Raw genomic sequence first — 7,314 nt, 5'->3', positions numbered from 1 at the left:
CTGTTGGCCTTTTCGAGAGCAAGGCTGAATTAAAAGCTTTTTGTTTTTTTTTGCTTTTTTTTATTGTGGGTAGGGCCACTCTAACTCCCCCCCCCTCTCTCCAAAAAAAGAAATTGTCAAAAATGTCAACGGAACCAGGGATTCCAGCAAGTCTCCCATGCCGGTACTTGCCCGGCCTCAAACTGCGTAGCGGCTGCGATCTGACGAGGGCAGGCACATTCAGTTTAGAGTGGCCGTTGACGGGTAGCTATTGCACCTGTTGGCCTTTTCGAGAGCAAGGCTGAAGTAAAAGCTTTTTGGTTTTTTTTGCTTTTTTTTATTGTGGGTAGGGCCACTCTAACTCCCCCCCCTCTCTCCAAAGACAAGAAATTGTCAAAAATGTCAACGGAACCAGGGATTCCAGCAAGTCTCCCATGCCGGTACTTGCCCGGCCTCAAACTGCGTAGCGGCTGCGATCTGACGAGGGCAGGCACATTCAGTTTAGAGTGGCCGTTGACGGGTAGCTATTGCACCTGTTGGCCTTTTCGAGAGCAAGGCTGAAGTAAAAGCTTTTTGTTTTTTTTTGCTTTTTTTTATTGTGGGTAGGGCCACTCTAACTCCCCCCCCTCTCTCCAAAAAAGAAATTGTCAAAAATGTCAACGGAACCAGGGATTCCCAGCCAGTCTCCCATGCCGGTACTTGCCCGGCCTCAAACTGCGTAGCGGCTGCGATCTGACGAGGGCAGGCACATTCAGTTTAGAGTGGCCGTTGACGGGTAGCTATTGCACCTGTTGGCCTTTTCGAGAGCAAGGCTGAAGTAAAAGCTTTTTGTTTTTTTTGCTTTTTTTTATTGTGGGGTAGGGCCACTCTAACTCCCCCCCCTCTCTCCAAAAAAAGAAATTGTCAAAAATGTCAACGGAACCAGGGATTCCCAGCCAGTCTCCCATGCCGGTACTTGCCCGGCCTCAAACTGCGTAGCGGCTGCGATCTGACGAGGGCAGGCACATTCAGTTTAGAGTGGCCGTTGACGGGTAGCTATTGCACCTGTTGGCCTTTTCGAGAGCAAGGCTGAAGTAAAAGCTTTTTGTTTTTTTTGCTTTTTTTTATTGTGGGTAGGGCCACTCTAACTCCCCCCCCCTCTCTCCAAAAAAAGAAATTGTCAAAAATGTCAACGGAACCAGGGATTCCCAGCCAGTCTCCCATGCCGGTACTTGCCCGGCCTCAAACTGCGTAGCGGCTGCGATCTGACGAGGGCAGGCACATTCAGTTTAGAGTGGCCGTTGACGGGTAGCTATTGCACCTGTTGGCCTTTTCGAGAGCAAGGCTGAAGTAAAAGCTTTTTGTTTTTTTTTGCTTTTTTTTATTGTGGGTAGGGCCACTCTAACTCCCCCCCCCTCTCTCCAAAAAAAGAAATTGTCAAAAATGTCAACGGAACCAGGGATTCCCAGCCAGTCTCCCATGCCGGTACTTGCCCGGCCTCAAACTGCGTAGCGGCTGCGATCTGACGAGGGCAGGCACATTCAGTTTAGAGTGGCCGTTGACGGGTAGCTATTGCACCTGTTGGCCTTTTCGAGAGCAAGGCTGAAGTAAAAGCTTTTTGTTTTTTTTTGCTTTTTTTTATTGTGGGTAGGGCCACTCTAACTCCCCCCCCTCTCTCCAAAAAAAGAAATTGTCAAAAATGTCAACGGAACCAGGGATTCCCAGCCAGTCTCCCATGCCGGTACTTGCCCGGCCTCAAACTGCGTAGCGGCTGCGATCTGACGAGGGCAGGCACATTCAGTTTAGAGTGGCCGTTGACGGGTAGCTATTGCACCCTGTTGGCCTTTTCGAGAGCAAGGCTGAAGTAAAAGCTTTTTGTTTTTTTTTGCTTTTTTTTATTGTGGGTAGGGCCACTCTAACTCCCCCCCCCTCTCTCCAAAAAAAGAAATTGTCAAAAATGTCAACGGAACCAGGGATTCCCAGCCAGTCTCCCATGCCGGTACTTGCCCGGCCTCAAACTGCGTAGCGGCTGCGATCTGACGAGGGCAGGCACATTCAGTTTAGAGTGGCCGTTGACGGGTAGCTATTGCACCTGTTGGCCTTTTCGAGAGCAAGGCTGAAGTAAAAGCTTTTTGTTTTTTTTTGCTTTTTTTTATTGTGGGTAGGGCCACTCTAACTCCCCCCCCTCTCTCCAAAAAAAGAAATTGTCAAAAATGTCAACGGAACCAGGGATTCCCAGCCAGTCTCCCATGCTGGTACTTGCCCGGCCTCAAACTGCGTAGCGGCTGCGATCTGACGAGGGCAGGCACATTCAGTTTTAGAGTGGCCGTTGACGGGTAGCTATTGCACCTGTTGGCCTTTTCGAGAGCAAGGCTGAAGTAAAAGCTTTTGTTTTTTTTTGCTTTTTTTTATTGTGGGTAGGGCCACTCTAACTCCCCCCCCTCTCTCCAAAAAAAGAAATTGTCAAAAATGTCAACGGAACCAGGGATTCCCAGCCAGTCTCCCATGCCGGTACTTGCCCGGCCTCAAACTGCGTAGCGGCTGCGATCTGACGAGGGCAGGCACATTCAGTTTAGAGTGGCCGTTGACGGGTAGCTATTGCACCTGTTGGCCTTTTCGAGAGCAAGGCTGAAGTAAAAGCTTTTTTGTTTTTTTTTGCTTTTTTTTATTGTGGGTAGGGCCACTCTAACTCCCCCCCCTCTCTCCAAAAAAAGAAATTGTCAAAAATGTCAACGGAACCAGGGATTCCCAGCCAGTCTCCCATGCCGGTACTTGCCCGGCCTCAAACTGCGTAGCGGCTGCGATCTGACGAGGGCAGGCACATTCAGTTTAGAGTGGCCGTTGACGGGTAGCTATTGCACCTGTTGGCCTTTTCGAGAGCAAGGCTGAAGTAAAAGCTTTTTGTTTTTTTTTGCTTTTTTTTATTGTGGGTAGGGCCACTCTAACTCCCCCCCCTCTCTCAAAAAAAGAAATTGTCAAAAATGTCAACGGAACCAGGGATTCCCAGCCAGTCTCCCATGCCGGTACTTGCCCGGCCTCAAACTGCGTAGCGGCTGCGATCTGACGAGGGCAGGCACATTCAGTTTAGAGTGGCCGTTGACGGGTAGCTATTGCACCTGTTGGCCTTTTCGAGAGCAAGGCTGAAGTAAAAGCTTTTTGTTTTTTTTTGCTTTTTTTTATTGTGGGTAGGGCCACTCTAACTCCCCCCCCTCTCTCCAAAAAAAGAAATTGTCAAAAATGTCAACGGAACCAGGGATTCCCAGCCAGTCTCCCATGCCGGTACTTGCCCGGCCTCAAACTGCGTAGCGGCTGCGATCTGACGAGGGCAGGCACATTCAGTTTAGAGTGGCCGTTGACGGGTAGCTATTGCACCTGTTGGCCTTTTCGAGAGCAAGGCTGAAGTAAAAGCTTTTTGTTTTTTTTTGCTTTTTTTTATTGTGGGTAGGGCCACTCTAACTCCCCCCCCTCTCTCCAAAAAAAGAAATTGTCAAAAATGTCAACGGAACCAGGGATTCCCAGCCAGTCTCCCATGCCGGTACTTGCCCGGCCTCAAACTGCGTAGCGGCTGCGATCTGACGAGGGCAGGCACATTCAGTTTAGAGTGGCCGTTGACGGGTAGCTATTGCACCTGTTGGCCTTTTCGAGAGCAAGGCTGAAGTAAAAGCTTTTTGTTTTTTTTTGCTTTTTTTTATTGTGGGTAGGGCCACTCTAACTCCCCCCCCTCTCTCCAAAAAAGAAATTGTCAAAAATGTCAACGGAACCAGGGATTCCCAGCCAGTCTCCCATGCCGGTACTTGCCCGGCCTCAAACTGCGTAGCGGCTGCGATCTGACGAGGGCAGGCACATTCAGTTTAGAGTGGCCGTTGACGGGTAGCTATTGCACCTGTTGGCCTTTTCGAGAGCAAGGCTGAAGTAAAAGCTTTTTGTTTTTTTTTGCTTTTTTTATTGTGGGTAGGGCCACTCTAACTCCCCCCCCTCTCTCCAAAAAAAGAAATTGTCAAAAATGTCAACGGAACCAGGGATTCCCAGCCAGTCTCCCATGCCGGTACTTGCCCGGCCTCAAACTGCGTAGCGGCTGCGATCTGACGAGGGCAGGCACATTCAGTTTAGAGTGGCCGTTGACGGGTAGCTATTGCACCTGTTGGCCTTTTCGAGAGCAAGGCTGAAGTAAAAGCTTTTTGTTTTTTTTTGCTTTTTTTATTGTGGGTAGGGCCACTCTAACTCCCCCCCCTCTCTCCAAAAAAAGAAATTGTCAAAAATGTCAACGGAACCAGGGATTCCCAGCCAGTCTCCATGCCGGTACTTGCCCGGCCTCAAACTGCGTAGCGGCTGCGATCTGACGAGGGCAGGCACATTCAGTTTAGAGTGGCCGTTGACGGGTAGCTATTGCACCTGTTGGCCTTTTCGAGAGCAAGGCTGAAGTAAAAGCTTTTTGTTTTTTTTGCTTTTTTTTATTGTGGGTAGGGCCACTCTAACTCCCCCCCCTCTCTCCAAAAAAAGAAATTGTCAAAAATGTCAACGGAACCAGGGATTCCCAGCCAGTCTCCCATGCCGGTACTTGCCCGGCCTCAAACTGCGTAGCGGCTGCGATCTGACGAGGGCAGGCACATTCAGTTTAGAGTGGCCGTTGACGGGTAGCTATTGCACCTGTTGGCCTTTTCGAGAGCAAGGCTGAAGTAAAAGCTTTTTGGTTTTTTTTTGCTTTTTTTTATTGTGGGTAGGGCCACTCTAACTCCCCCCCCTCTCTCCAAAAAAAGAAATTGTCAGAAAATGTCAACGGAACCAGGGATTCCCAGCCAGTCTCCCATGCCGGTACTTGCCCGGCCTCAAACTGCGTAGCGGCTGCGATCTGACGAGGGCAGGCACATTCAGTTTAGAGTGGCCGTTGACGGGTAGCTATTGCACCTGTTGGCCTTTTCGAGAGCAAGGCTGAAGTAAAAGCTTTTTGTTTTTTTTGCTTTTTTTATTGTGGGTAGGGCCACTCTAACTCCCCCCCCCTCTCTCCAAAAAAAGAAATTGTCAAAAATGTCAACGGAACCAGGGATTCCCAGCCAGTCTCCCATGCCGGTACTTGCCCGGCCTCAAACTGCGTAGCGGCTGCGATCTGACGAGGGCAGGCACATTCAGTTTAGAGTGGCCGTTGACGGGTAGCTATTGCACCTGTTGGCCTTTTCGAGAGCAAGGCTGAAGTAAAAGCTTTTTGTTTTTTTTTGCTTTTTTTTATTGTGGGTAGGGCCACTCTAACTCCCCCCCCTCTCTCCAAAAAAAGAAATTGTCAAAATGTCAACGGAACCAGGGATTCCCAGCCAGTCTCCCATGCCGGTACTTGCCTGGCCTCAAACTGCGTAGCGGCTGCGATCTGACGAGGGCAGGCACATTCAGTTTAGAGTGGCCGTTGACGGGTAGCTATTGCACCTGTTGGCCTTTTCGAGAGCAAGGCTGAAGTAAAAGCTTTTTGTTTTTTTTTGCTTTTTTTATTGTGGGTAGGGCCACTCTAACTCCCCCCCCTCTCTCCAAAAAAAGAAATTGTCAAAAATGTCAACGGAACCAGGGATTCCCAGCCAGTCTCCCATGCCGGTACTTGCCCGGCCTCAAACTGCGTAGCGGCTGCGATCTGACGAGGGCAGGCACATTCAGTTTAGAGTGGCCGTTGACGGGTAGCTATTGCACCTGTTGGCCTTTTCGAGAGCAAGGCTGAAGTAAAAGCTTTTTGTTTTTTTTTGCTTTTTTTATTGTGGGTAGGGCCACTCTAACTCCCCCCCCTCTCTCCAAAAAAAGAAATTGTCAAAAATGTCAACGGAACCAGGGATTCCCAGCCAGTCTCCCATGCCGGTACTTGCCCGGCCTCAAACTGCGTAGCGGCTGCGATCTGACGAGGGCAGGCACATTCAGTTTAGAGTGGCCGTTGACGGGTAGCTATTGCACCTGTTGGCCTTTTCGAGAGCAAGGCTGAAGTAAAAGCTTTTTGTTTTTTTTTGCTTTTTTTTATTGTGGGTAGGGCCACTCTAACTCCCCCCCCTCTCTCCAAAAAAAGAAATTGTCAAAAATGTCAACGGAACCAGGGATTCCCAGCCAGTCTCCCATGCCGGTACTTGCCCGGCCTCAAACTGCGGAGCGGCTGCGATCTGACGAGGGCAGGCACATTCAGTTTAGAGTGGCCGTTGACGGGTAGCTATTGCACCTGTTGGCCTTTTCGAGAGCAAGGCTGAAGTAAAAGCTTTTGTTTTTTTTTGCTTTTTTTTATTGTGGGTAGGGCCACTCTAACTCCCCCCCCTCTCTCCAAAAAAAAGAAATTGTCAAAAATGTCAACGGAACCAGGGATTCCCAGCCAGTCTCCCATGCCGGTACTTGCCCGGCCTCAACTGCGTAGCGGCTGCGATCTGACGAGGGCAGGCACATTCAGTTTAGAGTGGCCGTTGACGGGTAGCTATTGCACCTGTTGGCCTTTTCGAGAGCAAGGCTGAAGTAAAAGCTTTTTGGTTTTTTTTGCTTTTTTTTATTGTGGGTAGGGCCACTCTAACTCCCCCCCCTCTCTCCAAAAAAAGAAATTGTCAGAAAATGTCAACGGAACCAGGGATTCCCAGCCAGTCTCCCATGCCGGTACTTGCCCGGCCTCAAACTGCGTAGCGCTGCGATCTGACGAGGGCAGGCACATTCAGTTTAGAGTGGCCGTTGACGGGTAGCTATTACACCTGTTGGCCTTTTCGAGAGCAAGGCTGAAGTAAAAGCTTTTTGTTTTTTTTTGCTTTTTTTTATTGTGGGTAGGGGCCACTCTAACTCCCCCCCCTCTCTCCAAAAAAAGAAATTGTCAAAAATGTCAACGGAACCAGGGATTCCCAGCCAGTCTCCCATGCCGGTACTTGCCCGGCCTCAAACTGCGTAGCGGCTGCGATCTGACGAGGGCAGGCACATTCAGTTTAGAGTGGCCGTTGACGGGTAGCTATTGTCGAGAGCAAGGCTGAAGTAAAAGCTTTTTGTTTTTTTTTGCTTTTTTTTTATTGTGGGTAGGGCCACTCTAAACTCCCCCCCCCTCTCTCCAAAAAAAGAAATTGTCAAAAATGTCAACGGAACCAGGGATTCCCAGCCAGTCTCCCATGCCGGTACTTGCCCTGGCCTCAAACTGCGTAGCGGCTGCGATCTGACGAGGGCAGGCACATTCAGTTTAGAGTGGCCGTTGACGGGTAGCTATTGCACCTGTTGGCCTTTTCGAGAGCAAGGCTGAAGTAAAAGCTTTTTGTTTTTTTTTGCTTTTTTTATTGTGGGTAGGGCCACTCTAACTCCCCCCCCTCTCTCCAAAAAAAGAAATTGTCAAAAATGTCAACGGAACAGGGATTCCCAGCCAGTCTCCCATGCCGG

At 49.6% G+C, this 7,314-nt stretch overlaps 1 pseudogene; it reads right to left on the bottom strand.

Moving 5' to 3' along the window:
- Positions 1–5,239: 5,239 nt before the first annotated feature.
- On the bottom strand, positions 5,240–5,358 carry LOC142278250 (5S ribosomal RNA; annotated as a pseudogene).
- Positions 5,359–7,314: the final 1,956 nt, after the last annotated feature.

This window comes from Anomaloglossus baeobatrachus, unplaced genomic scaffold, assembly GCF_048569485.1.
Source record: "Anomaloglossus baeobatrachus isolate aAnoBae1 unplaced genomic scaffold, aAnoBae1.hap1 Scaffold_4168, whole genome shotgun sequence".
NCBI classification, from domain to species: domain Eukaryota; kingdom Metazoa; phylum Chordata; class Amphibia; order Anura; family Aromobatidae; genus Anomaloglossus; species Anomaloglossus baeobatrachus.
Note: the sequence above shows the minus strand (reverse complement) of the source record. Positions and strands in the feature narration are given on the sequence as shown.